Below are 11,751 nucleotides of genomic sequence, written 5' to 3'. Positions count from 1 at the left end.
AACTGTCATGAAAATAGTGGTCTACTGTTGCTAAAATGGGCATCTTGAAGAGCAAGTATAGAGTATGTGATACAACTGACTGACACTACTGAGACATCCTGCTGAGAGAGAGAGAGAGAGAGAGAGAGAGAGAGAGAGAGAGAGAGAGAGAGAGAGAGAGAGAGAGAGAGAGAGAGAGAGAGAGAGAGAGAGAGAGAGAGAGAGAGAGAGAGAGAGAAGCCTATGCGGAAGGTCAGCAGTCCTAACCAAAGTGTAGCTAGCTAAAACCTTTTTGTTCGTAGCAGACCACAGCCTACCTGTAAATAGGTTGCTGTGTATGTGGCATGCAATCAGTAGGCCTATGTCTTAACAAAAAAACAAAATCACTAACACTGCAACAGAATGAGGCCTGACTATGGCCTGTCCTCCTTCTGTGGTAGTGGCTGTTGTGCAACTTTCACTATGAGTAGTTCTGTTGCAGGAGGCCTAAATCATTTACCATAACATGATGTTGTACTGCTAGACTTCACATAATTAAGTCAGCTTTGACCTACACATTTGTGTTGAGAGGCCTTTGTTGCACTAAGGGGCTGTTTTACACCCACTAACTGGTGTGAACAGTAAGGGGCCCTAAAGGACAAAGTAGAGAGCAGTGTGGCTGCAGGTCAGTCTTCCTGTGTTAAATGTCTATAAGAGATTAGTTTCCATCAGTGGAAAGTTACTGCAACACCTCCACCTTCACCACAAAGCTTTGTAAACAGACCATAATGACAGTTAAGAGCATCCGTCTGTACAAAAAGCCATATCCTCATTTTATGCATTGAGTTCAAAATATTCAAATTCAAACAGTTGGAAACACTTTATTTTTCTTTACACGAGCAATTGGTTTACTGTTGCTAAAATGGGCAACACAAATAAAATAAAAATAACAATAATCTGTCACTGTGCCCTTGAGCATGGCACTTAATCCTTATTGCTCCAGGGGTGCTGTACAATGGAGACTCTGGCTGTGAACCCACTCCCTGCGGATGCTGGGATTAGCAACAACAACAAAAAATATTCATTACACTTGTGTGTACCAAGACAAATATACAGTGGGGAAAAAAAGTATTTAGTCAGCCACCAATTGTGCAAGTTCTCCCACTTAAAAAGATGAGAGAGGCCTGTAATTTTCATCATAGGTACACGTCAATTATGACAGACAAAATGAGGAAAGAAATTCCAGAAAATCACATTGTAGGATTTTTAATGAATTTATTTGCAAATTATGGTGGAAAATAAGTATTTGGTCAATAACAAAAGTTTCTCAATACTTTGTTATATACCCTTTGTTGGCAATGACACAGGTCAAACGTTTTCTGTAAGTCTTCACAAGGTTTTCACACACTGTTGCTGGTATTTTGGCCCATTCCTCCATGCAGATCTCCTCTAGAGCAGTGATGTTTTGGGGCTGTCGCTGGGCAACACAGACTTTCAACTCCCTCCAAAGATTTTCTATGGGGTTGAGATCTGGAGACTGGCTAGGCCACTCCAGGACCTTGAAATGCTTCTTATGAAGCCACTCCTTCGTTGCCCGGGCGGTGTGTTTGGGATCATTGTCATGCTGAAAGACCCAGCCACGTTTCATCTTCAATGCCCTTGCTGATGGAAGGAGGTTTTCACTCAAAATCTCACGATACATGGCCCCATTCATTCTTTCCTTTACACGGATCAGTCGTCCTGGTCCCTTTGCAGAAAAACAGCCCCAAAGCCTGATGTTTCCACCCCCATGCTTCACAGTAGGTATGGTGTTCTTTGGATGCAACTCAGCATTCTTTGTCCTCCAAACACGACGAGTTGAGTTTTTACCAAAAAGTTCTATTTTGGTTTCATCTGACCATATGACATTCTCCCAATCCTCTTCTGGATCATCCAAATGCACTCTAGCAAACTTCAGATGGGCCTGGACTTGTACTGGCTTAAGCAGGGGGACACGTCTGGCACTGCAGGATTTGAGTCCCTGGCGGCATAGTGTGTTACTGATGGTAGGCTTTGTTAATTTGGTCCCAGCTCTCTGCAGGTCATTCACTAGGTCCCCCCGTGTGGTTCTGGGATTTTTGCTCACCATTCTTGTGATCATTTTGACCCCACGGGGTGAGATCTTGCGTGGAGCCCCAGATCGAGGGAGATTATCAGTGGTCTTGTATGTCTTCCATTTCCTAATAATTGCTCCCACAGTTGATTTCTTCAAACCAAGCTGCTTACCTATTGCAGATTCAGTCTTCCCAGCCTGGTGCAGGTCTACAATTTTGTTTCTGGTGTCCTTTGACAGCTCTTTGGTCATGGCCATAGTGGAGTTTGGAGTGTGACTGTTTGAGGTTGTGGACAGGTGTCTTTTATACTGATAACAAGTTCAAACAGGTGCCATTAATACAGGTAACGAGTGGAGGACAGAGGAGCCTCTTAAAGAAGAAGTTACAGGTCTGTGAGAGCCAGAAATCTTGCTTGTTTGTAGGTGACCAAATACTTATTTTCCACCATAATTTGCAAATAAATTCATTAAAAATCATACAATGTGATTTTCTGGATTTTTTTCCCTCAATTTGTCTGTCATAGTTGACGTGTACCTATGATGAATATTACAGGCCTCTCTCATCTTTTTAAGTGGGAGAACTTGCACAATTGGTGGCTGACTAAATACTTTTTTGCCCCACTGTAAGCACCCCCCAAATTATTATTATTATTATTATTATTCAAATAAAAATAAATGTTTGTCAGAGAAGCAATGCAATCAATTATTTCAACTTTGTATAACAAAAAAGCTATGACCACTGTTTTCATCACATTTGACTGCTTATGCATTCGTAGATAGAGGTTATTAATCATATTGTATATTTGTATATGTGGTCGCAGAAATGTACTGCAGACAGAGAATAGAGATGTACGGAGTGTAAAAATTAATGGTTTATTATGTTAAAAACACACAGTCATACAGCAAAAATGGGATTCTCTATCAGATGTTACAATAAAGATTTGTTACAATAAAAAGCTGTAAAAAGTTATGGCTATTTAAGACATTACAGGATCATTATATAAATCTAACATATAGACAATGTTAAAGTTACATTTTCTTTGTTGCATTGTAAATTCCATACCAATTTCAGTTACTAAAAGCAGTTTTATTAGGCTACCAATAGTTAAATGGTTCTTCTTGGAGTCTTTGTGACAGTGGTGATACCTTTCACTGCTGCTGCAGGTGCCTGACATCAGAGTACACTGCATCCTCTCTGCTGGTCTTCTCTCTTGCTCTTCTAGAGGAGGAGTTCTTCTTGGGGGTGAAACTCACAGCTGCATAGTTCAACATGTCACTGTCTTGATTCTGAGGGGGGTGGAGCCATGAGGAAATACATTATGATGATATCATGATCTACTATATAATGTTTCTATTCTCCTGTGGAAGAAAACACTCTACAAAAGACAGGACTGTTCAGACTGTATACCCACTACAATGACCTGACAGTCAGTGAAACAGTGACAGGCAGAAGTTCCATGGAAAAATGAACAACGATCACAAAGATCAGTAGGCTACATCTTGTTACTTCCAAAAAAAGCTTAATAACATAAAAAGCACACATAAGCTGAATACTAGCTGTTAGGAAAGTTAAATAGCAGTTGTAAAGAAACACTCTTGTACAAACTGAATATATACTGTATGTATACATATTGACAAAATTACCTGATTGCCCTGGGACTTCGGGACATCTGTCCTCCCTTGAAAGAGATTGAAATAGAGGAATGCCAGCTGTTAATGTGAAGACAATCTATTTTTCGGTTTAACCTCATGTAGTTAATTAACTATGCTTATAAGTTTGATGTTTAATTGATGTTTGCAAAATGTACATTTGTGACTCATTTCAGGAAACGAGGCGTATGTCGCACATCACTACTTCACAGGAGAGCCATTTGAACGCAAACTTTTTTAAAAAATCAAAATGCGTTTTTTGGCAGAAATGCCTTCTGGAACATGTGAACTTTCATGTGCCTTAATAACAAACTTGTATGCCATCTGTAAATAAGAATAAACATTTAAAATTACGAGCCTAGTCGGTTTAGCCACAGAAAAGACAGGAACCTTCCTGCTTGCCATGATTGGCTGAGATAATGACTGGGCTTGGTCTGCCATGTTGCACACTTCTGTCTATTTGAGCTGGTCAGTATGTGTAGGTAATTCTGTCTAACACTGCTTTTTTAAAATATATATAGCGTAGTAGAACTGCATATGTGTTGCTCTCCACTTTCTGGAGGACCGAGGTTTGAAATCAGTGGAATTAGAGTATGATAGCTAAGGAGATGGAGAAAACACCTGTCTCCGGATTACATCTTCAAACTAAGGGCAACCATGGCATCCGTGACAGAGAGTGAGAAGCGTCCGTCCATGGATACGGGTAAGATAGTCTAGTTAGCTACATTTTCATATATTACACATTTCTTATTTTGTCAGAAAGTAGTTTTCATTTCAAGTTAAAGTGTACTGTTAGCTAGCTAGCTAACGTTAGCTGGCTAGCTCGCTAGCTAACGTTATGTGTATGATCTGTGTAGAAATATTATCCGTAACTCAGAGCCATTTGCTTTGCTAGTTATAGCCTAATGTTAGCTAGCTAACATTGAACCTGGTTGGTTAGCTACCTGCAGATTCATGCATGTTACAGGAGGGGGTCGCAGTTCCGGAGCGACCCACTACGTGTCATCCTCCGACAACCTTATGCACCTCCTCACTCACAGTCTGGACTAATCATCATCCTATTGGTGTCACCTGTGTCTATCTGGTCACCTGTGTATTTATGTCCTCACTTCCCTGTCTTCCCTTGCTCAGTTTTCTCTGCTAGTTTCTTGATGTCAAGCAGTACAAATCAGTGTCTGATCACGATACGGAAGTACAGGTACGTGAGAAGTATTCTCCCTGTTTCATTGTTGTTTTCAGTCATAGTTAGTTGCTGTCAGCCTGTTTTTGGAGACCAATTTGCTCCACCTTTATTTTTTGTGATAAGTCTGTTATTTTGTATCCTGGCTTTGGGACCACAAGTAAAGATCCTTGTTTCACCATCTTTGCCTATCCTGCACCGCACCTGGGTCGCACCTCACACCACCCCTTACACATGCAGGGTAGTAACATCATGAGTTGGGATTATGGTTAATTGTTTAGCTAGCTAACTACCTACATTTCTTAACAAAAGACTCCACTATGCAAGTAACCATTTCAATAAAATGTTAATGAAAACTGTTGATAGACGCAGCTGGTAAATTCGCTCTGGCTAGCTACTCCGATTTCAGAGCACTCTCGACTGAGTGTGCCAGAGCGCAGAATAACTGACGAATTTACGAACGCTCAACACCTGTTGAATATGGCCGGTGTCAGTAAACGTTGGCAAAAAATTATAAATTGTTGCCAGTAGCACAGTTGCCGTCACCAACCCTCTGGATAACATAAAAACAGCCTAACCAGCTCTGCTAGGGCAAGTAAAATGGTCAGTGAGCTGTCCTCTCATTTGTGTCTGGAAGTAGCTAGCAAGCTAGCCAACGTTAGCCAGTTAGCTTTGGTGCTTGACTGCTGGTGTTAGGACAGAACGCTCTGATCAACCCTTAAAGAGATGGGTGGGGCTAAAGCTTAAGAGGGTGTGAACGATGCTGAATGGGTGTAGAGAAAGAAGGGCTCTCCAGTAGTAGTACCAAAACATTCAAAGGCCATTTTCTCCAAAGTTCCTCAACTGTAGTGTATGATATACCATTTTCTAGCTCTGAGTCTCTACTTTTATCCAATGTAAAAAACACAATTTCAAATTGTGCTACATAAGACCGATTTGAGCCGGTCGGTCACATTTTATTGACATGAAACATTACACATGATATAAAGAAATACCTCTACTATCTCTGTTCCGGAGTCTTGCACAGTGCCCAGACCAGCAGAAGGGTCACTATCCCCAAAACGATGTTGGACACCACCAACGACAGAACAGTAGGACTCCAGATCAAATGGGGAATCATGCTCTGGAACTGTGGAGAAGGTATTGGTAAATTCATATTGTATTAATTAACTCTTATTAGTAAGATCATCAAACAGTAAAATATTGCACCAATAAACTAATGATGGTATAGCTTTATCTTGTTCAGACAAAAGTATGTAATATATATATTTTTTATTCTCATGCATATTTTATTGTGGCAATTTACAGATTAAATGGGAATTACCTTCAATATCTATCTTGGTCCCGTCTCCAAACAGTATCTCCCCACATGAGGCCACAGCACAGTAGTAAATCCCAGCATCAGAGAGGCTGAGGTTCTTCTTGGGGAGGTTGTAGACACAGCTCTGTGTAGGAGACCCAGCGTTAGGGAACTTCTCACACTGATCACTCCTGTCTCCATGGGTGTAAATGATTCCTGGAAGGGATTCTCCTGAGCCATGTCTGAACCAATAGACACTGTGTTCTCCTACACAGGTCTCAGTGTGTATTGTACAGTTCAGAGTCACAGAGTCTCCTGGCTGGACTGACTCAGACACAGGCTGCTGTACAACAGTATCAGTGTTCAACTGTGCACCTTTGAAATTAATAAATCATTATTAAATATTACATCCACAAAAAAATTGAAAATAATTTACCAGCATTTGTTTTACTCTTACAAGTGATTCTCCTAATACTGAGTACGGTCACATGCACACAATAATGTGATTATTGTGGATAGTCAGATTAATATAACAGTTTGAATAAAAAGTTTACATGCTTTGCAAAAATGACGATTTCCCTAATAATCCTGTTTACATGGACACATCTGAAATCAGGCAACCTGATAGCACTCTGATAAATGCAGAAAATCGGCAATCAAAATAAAAGTTTGACCACAGCGAACATGTTATTTTTGGAAAGCATATGTCATTCTGAGTTAGGACATACAAAGTTTGTAGCTATGTGAAAACTACTTTTAAGATGCATACATTCAGTTGTTCTGAACTCACTTCACTCGCGCTAAAGGGGTAGGCTCGCTTGGCTGGTGCTAGCACATGCACAGATCAAACACACCGCTGGAACGCAGATTAAAGTGATTACATGTCCTAATAATTCTAAAGATTGCTCAGAAAACCAGGTGTTTTAATCGGCGTATGCTTGCTACGATAATGACCGTAAGCCGATTAAGATAAGCAGAGTAAGGTGTTTACAAGACTAATACCATACTCAGCCTTCTGCCATAATCAGTTAATATCAAATTATTAGTGTGCATGTAAACGTACTCATTGTAAATACTGTGTTATCGTTACCTTTAACCATCAAGGCAGTTCCAGGTCCAAACTCTACAAAGTGTAAGCGCAAAACTCCACAGTAGTATATTCCAATGTCCTCTGGCTTCATAGCAGATATAGTTAGGTGACATTTTCTTGTTTCTATCAATACAGCAAAACGCCCATCCTTGAATTCATCAAAATAGTTGAGATATTTGTAATAAATGTCTGCCTTTGCCACACACTGTAGTTTCTTGCCAGTGGTCATCTTGTACCACACCATGTGATCAACATTACTGGTTATATGGCATTGAACTGTCACGTTGTCCCCCAACTTTGCTGCTAGGAATGGAGCAGGCTGAGAAATCTCAGATGATTTAGTCACATCTGAAACAAAATCAGGTATTTCCATTGACAAAAAGACAGTATACCAAACACATATTATTGAACCTAGCTTGAAAGTAGACTTTCTTAGGAAATGTGTCACTTACAAGAGTTGCAGAGAAGGAGAAAGACCAAGAGCTCAACCATCTTGACCTCGACCCTAGCTTTTCTGGAGCAGGAGTGATTTGTTTAGTGCATCCTGTACTGTCACAGACTCACACATCTTATGTCTGATTGTTCAGATCTAGGTGGTGTCTGATTGGTCTGTCAGATTGTTTGTTCCGCTGAACACCTGATTGGCTGCCCAGTAGGTCATATGTGGAACAGGAACAGTCTTTCTATGAAGTTTGAATCAGTGTCACTTTGCAAGAATGGATACAAGAAAAGACAACCTGAAAATATGACGTTAGGATCAGAGGGTCACCCATGTTGTGAGCTAGTAAACTCAATCCTACTTAGGGACTTTCCTGTCTACACTTTGACTTCACAGTTCAACTAGAGGGTCATTTTTTAACAGTTTAATATATCTTAGCATAACATATTATGAAAATACACTAGGGTGTAATAACAAACTCATAAAGGAAGCAGTAATTTATGATCAGCAACCTTTATTCAATTAAGAGGCAATTTGCATATTTAAGACAGTAGAGAAACAATGAAAGCCTACTCATCGAATATTCTAATACAAGTTGCTTTTCTAGGTTACAAGTAGAGCTATTTCCCATTTTACTTAGCTGTTATTTATGTACTGAAAGCAGTTGTTTTACCAGTCATCACAAGGCCTTCAAAGTTATTTCTAATGTATATGGATGTGGTTTCCATTCAATGTGGTGAGGTTCTTCACATGTCTCACTCCTGCTGCAGGTAACTGACCTCAGAGTACACTGCATCCTCTCTGCTGGTCTTCTCTCTTGCTCTTCTATAGGAGGAGGAGTTCATCTTGGGGATGAAACTCACAGCTGCATAGTTCAACAAGTCACTGTCTTGATTCTGTGTGAGAGAGGTGGAGCCATAGCAATACATTATATTGGTCACATCTACTAGAAAAGTGACACAACAAAGAGTTTACCTGATCGACTGTTGGGGATGGTGATCTATCAGTTGCATCTTAAAATAAAAAACAAGAAGACCATGTTTTTTTTACATATACAAGATATCTCGCTAAAACATTCAATATGGCTTGGACAGCGTAAACAATTTTAGTCAATGAAAAATTCCACAACAGCAAGTATATTAGTGTAACTAGTCATATGCATGAAACATGCAGAACAACAGCAAGCCTGACTCTACCTTTAGGACCTCTGGTCCTTTCATTGCATATCCCACATATCAGTAGAATGATGACAATCACAAACACAATGTTTGATGTGACCAATGCAAGAGCAGTAGGAGTCATGGGGAAATCATACTCTGAAACCAAAGGATTACATTAATTAGTATGCTCATTATCTATCAATGCAACATTAAATGAATATAGTAATAGTCATTTCTTCAGGTAACATGACACAAACGAAGTCAAAGAATTACTGTGAATGTCCAGCTTGGTCCCGTTCCCAAACATAATCTCCCCACGAGGCCACAGCACAGTAGTAAGTCCCAGCATCAGAGAGGCTGAGGTTCCTCTTGGGGAGGTTGTAGACACAGCTCTGTGTAGGAGACCCAGCCTCAGAGCTCTTCTCACACTGATCACTCCTGTCTCCATGGGTGTAAGTGATTCCTGGACGGGATTCTCCTGAACCATGTCTGAGCCAATAGACACTGTGTTCTCCTGCACAGGTCTCAGTGTGTATTGTACAGTTCAGAGTCACAGAGTCTCCTGGCTGGACTGACTCAGACACAGGTTGTTGTATAACAGTCTTTCTCTTTTAAGTTGTGCCTGATAAGAAAGTTAAATAATAGATACAACGGAATAAAATAACTAATTACAAATATGCTGAGTACATACAGCATATAAACAAAATAAAGTATTTTGTTATATGTTCAGCTGTCAGCATTAACAAGATTCCATCAGCAAACAGCAAATGATTCAAGAAAATCTTCCCACAATTGTATGTCCCAATGTCCTCTTGCCATGTGGCAGAAATGTTGAGGTGAAATGTGTTTTTGCCAGCCAACACAGAGAATCGCCCATCATCAAATTCATTGTAGATTTGCACATCACTCTGGTACTTGGAAGATTTAGCAATGAATTGAAGCACTATGCCGGTTGTGAGTTTGTACCATGTAGTTGATGTTCTCACTGGTCATGTGGCAATCAATAGTCACATTGCCTCCTTCTGGAAAGAAGCAGGCTGAACAATGATTTGTGTTTGAGATGCACCTGAATTAAAATAATAAATGTACCATGTTGAAAACACATACCAAATATAGTAAGAACCTGTAATGTATGTTTAACAGTTATAAGATATTTAAATGTTACTTACAAGCTTTCCAAATGAAAAGAAAGATGAAGTTTGTTCATCTTGCTTGTTTCTTCAAGTGATGAGATTGACCTGTGTGAAATGCAGTCTCTCTACTGAAGAGAAAGGAAACTTGCGTTTGCTTTCATTGTTTGATCTCCGTTACCGTCTGATCTGGATGTTCAGATTTGATTGGCTGGCTGGTAGGTCACGAATTTAACAAACACTGTCCATTCATGTTGTTGTACAGCTTGAACATGTGTTGCACAACTTTGTCACATTGCAAGTTTGAATATGTGACCGACCAGCTCGATTCGGTCTTCTGAAGCAAAATTTTAAATTGTGTTTTTTACAATGAATAAAATTAGAGACTCAGAGCTAGAAAATGGTATATCATACACTACAGTTGAGGAACAATGGGAAAGTAATTCTACTTTGAAAGTTGATAAACTTGTAACCTCACTTTTGAGAAAATGGCACTTGAATGTTTTGGTACACCTACTGGAGAGCTCTTCTTTGTCTACACCCATTCAGCATTGTTCACACCCTCTGAAGTCTTAGCCCCACCCATCTCTTTAAGGATTAAAATATGAGACCATGTACTAAACAACCAAAGATTTAAAGACTAAAGGCTGGTTTATACTACGGGTGTATTTTGCTCGCCCTAGCAGAGCTGGGTAGGCTGTTTTTATGTTATCCAGAGCATTGGTGACTGCAACTGTGCTGCTGGCAACAATTGAATTACGCTTTTTGCCAACGTTTACTGGCACCGGCCATATTCAACGGGTGTTGAGCGTTCGGAAATGTGTCAGTTATTCTGCGCTCTGGCACACTCAGACGAGAGTGCTCTGAAATCGGAATAGATAGCCAGAGTGAATTTACCTGCTACATCTATTGACAGTTGTCGCATTGACATCATAAGCATTCTATTGAAATGGTTACTTGCATAGTGGAGTCTTTTGTTTAGACATGTAGCTAGCTAGTTAAACAATGAACCAGAATCCCAACTCATAACGTTACTACCCTGCATGAATCTGCAGGTAGCTAACCAACCAGGTTCAATGTTAGCTAGCTAGCTAGCTTGCTAATATTAGGCTATAACTAGCAAAGCAAATGGCTCTGAGATACGAATAATATAACTACACAGATCATACACATAACGTTAGCTAGTGAGCCAGCCAGCTAACGTTAGCTAGCTAGCTAACAGTTCACTTTAACTTGAAATGAAAACTACTTTCTGACAAAATTAGAAATGTGTAACATCTGAAAATGTAGCTAGCTACACTATCTTACCCGTATACATAGATGGACGCTTCTCCCTCTTTGTCACGGATGCCATAGTTGCCCTTAGTTTGAAGATGTAATCCGGAGACAGGTGTTTTATACAACAGCCTTCTGTGTGTTCTTTTTTCAACTCCGTCTGCATATTTGCAATCAAACTCCAGAATTTTCTCCATCTCCTTAGCTATCATACTCTAATTCCAATGATTTCAAAACACGTTCCTCCAGAAAGTGGAGAGCAACACTTACAGTGGGGAAAAAAAGTATTTAGTCAGCCACCAATTGTGCATGTTCTCCCACTTAAAAAGATGAGAGAGGCCTGTAATTTTCATCATAGGTACACGTCAACTATGACAGACAAATTGAGAAAAATCATATTGTAGGATTTTTAATGAATTTATTTGCAAATTATGGTGGAAAATAAGTATTTGGTCACCTACAAACAAGCAAGATTTC

The 11,751-nt window shown here is 39.8% G+C and overlaps 1 pseudogene; it reads right to left on the bottom strand.

Moving 5' to 3' along the window:
- Positions 1–3,098: 3,098 nt before the first annotated feature.
- Positions 3,099–9,356, bottom strand: LOC121572588 (annotated as a pseudogene).
- Positions 9,357–11,751: the final 2,395 nt, after the last annotated feature.

This window comes from Coregonus clupeaformis, chromosome 8 (genome assembly GCF_020615455.1).
Source record: "Coregonus clupeaformis isolate EN_2021a chromosome 8, ASM2061545v1, whole genome shotgun sequence".
NCBI classification, from domain to species: domain Eukaryota; kingdom Metazoa; phylum Chordata; class Actinopteri; order Salmoniformes; family Salmonidae; genus Coregonus; species Coregonus clupeaformis.
This window is presented reverse-complemented; position numbering and strand designations above follow the sequence as displayed.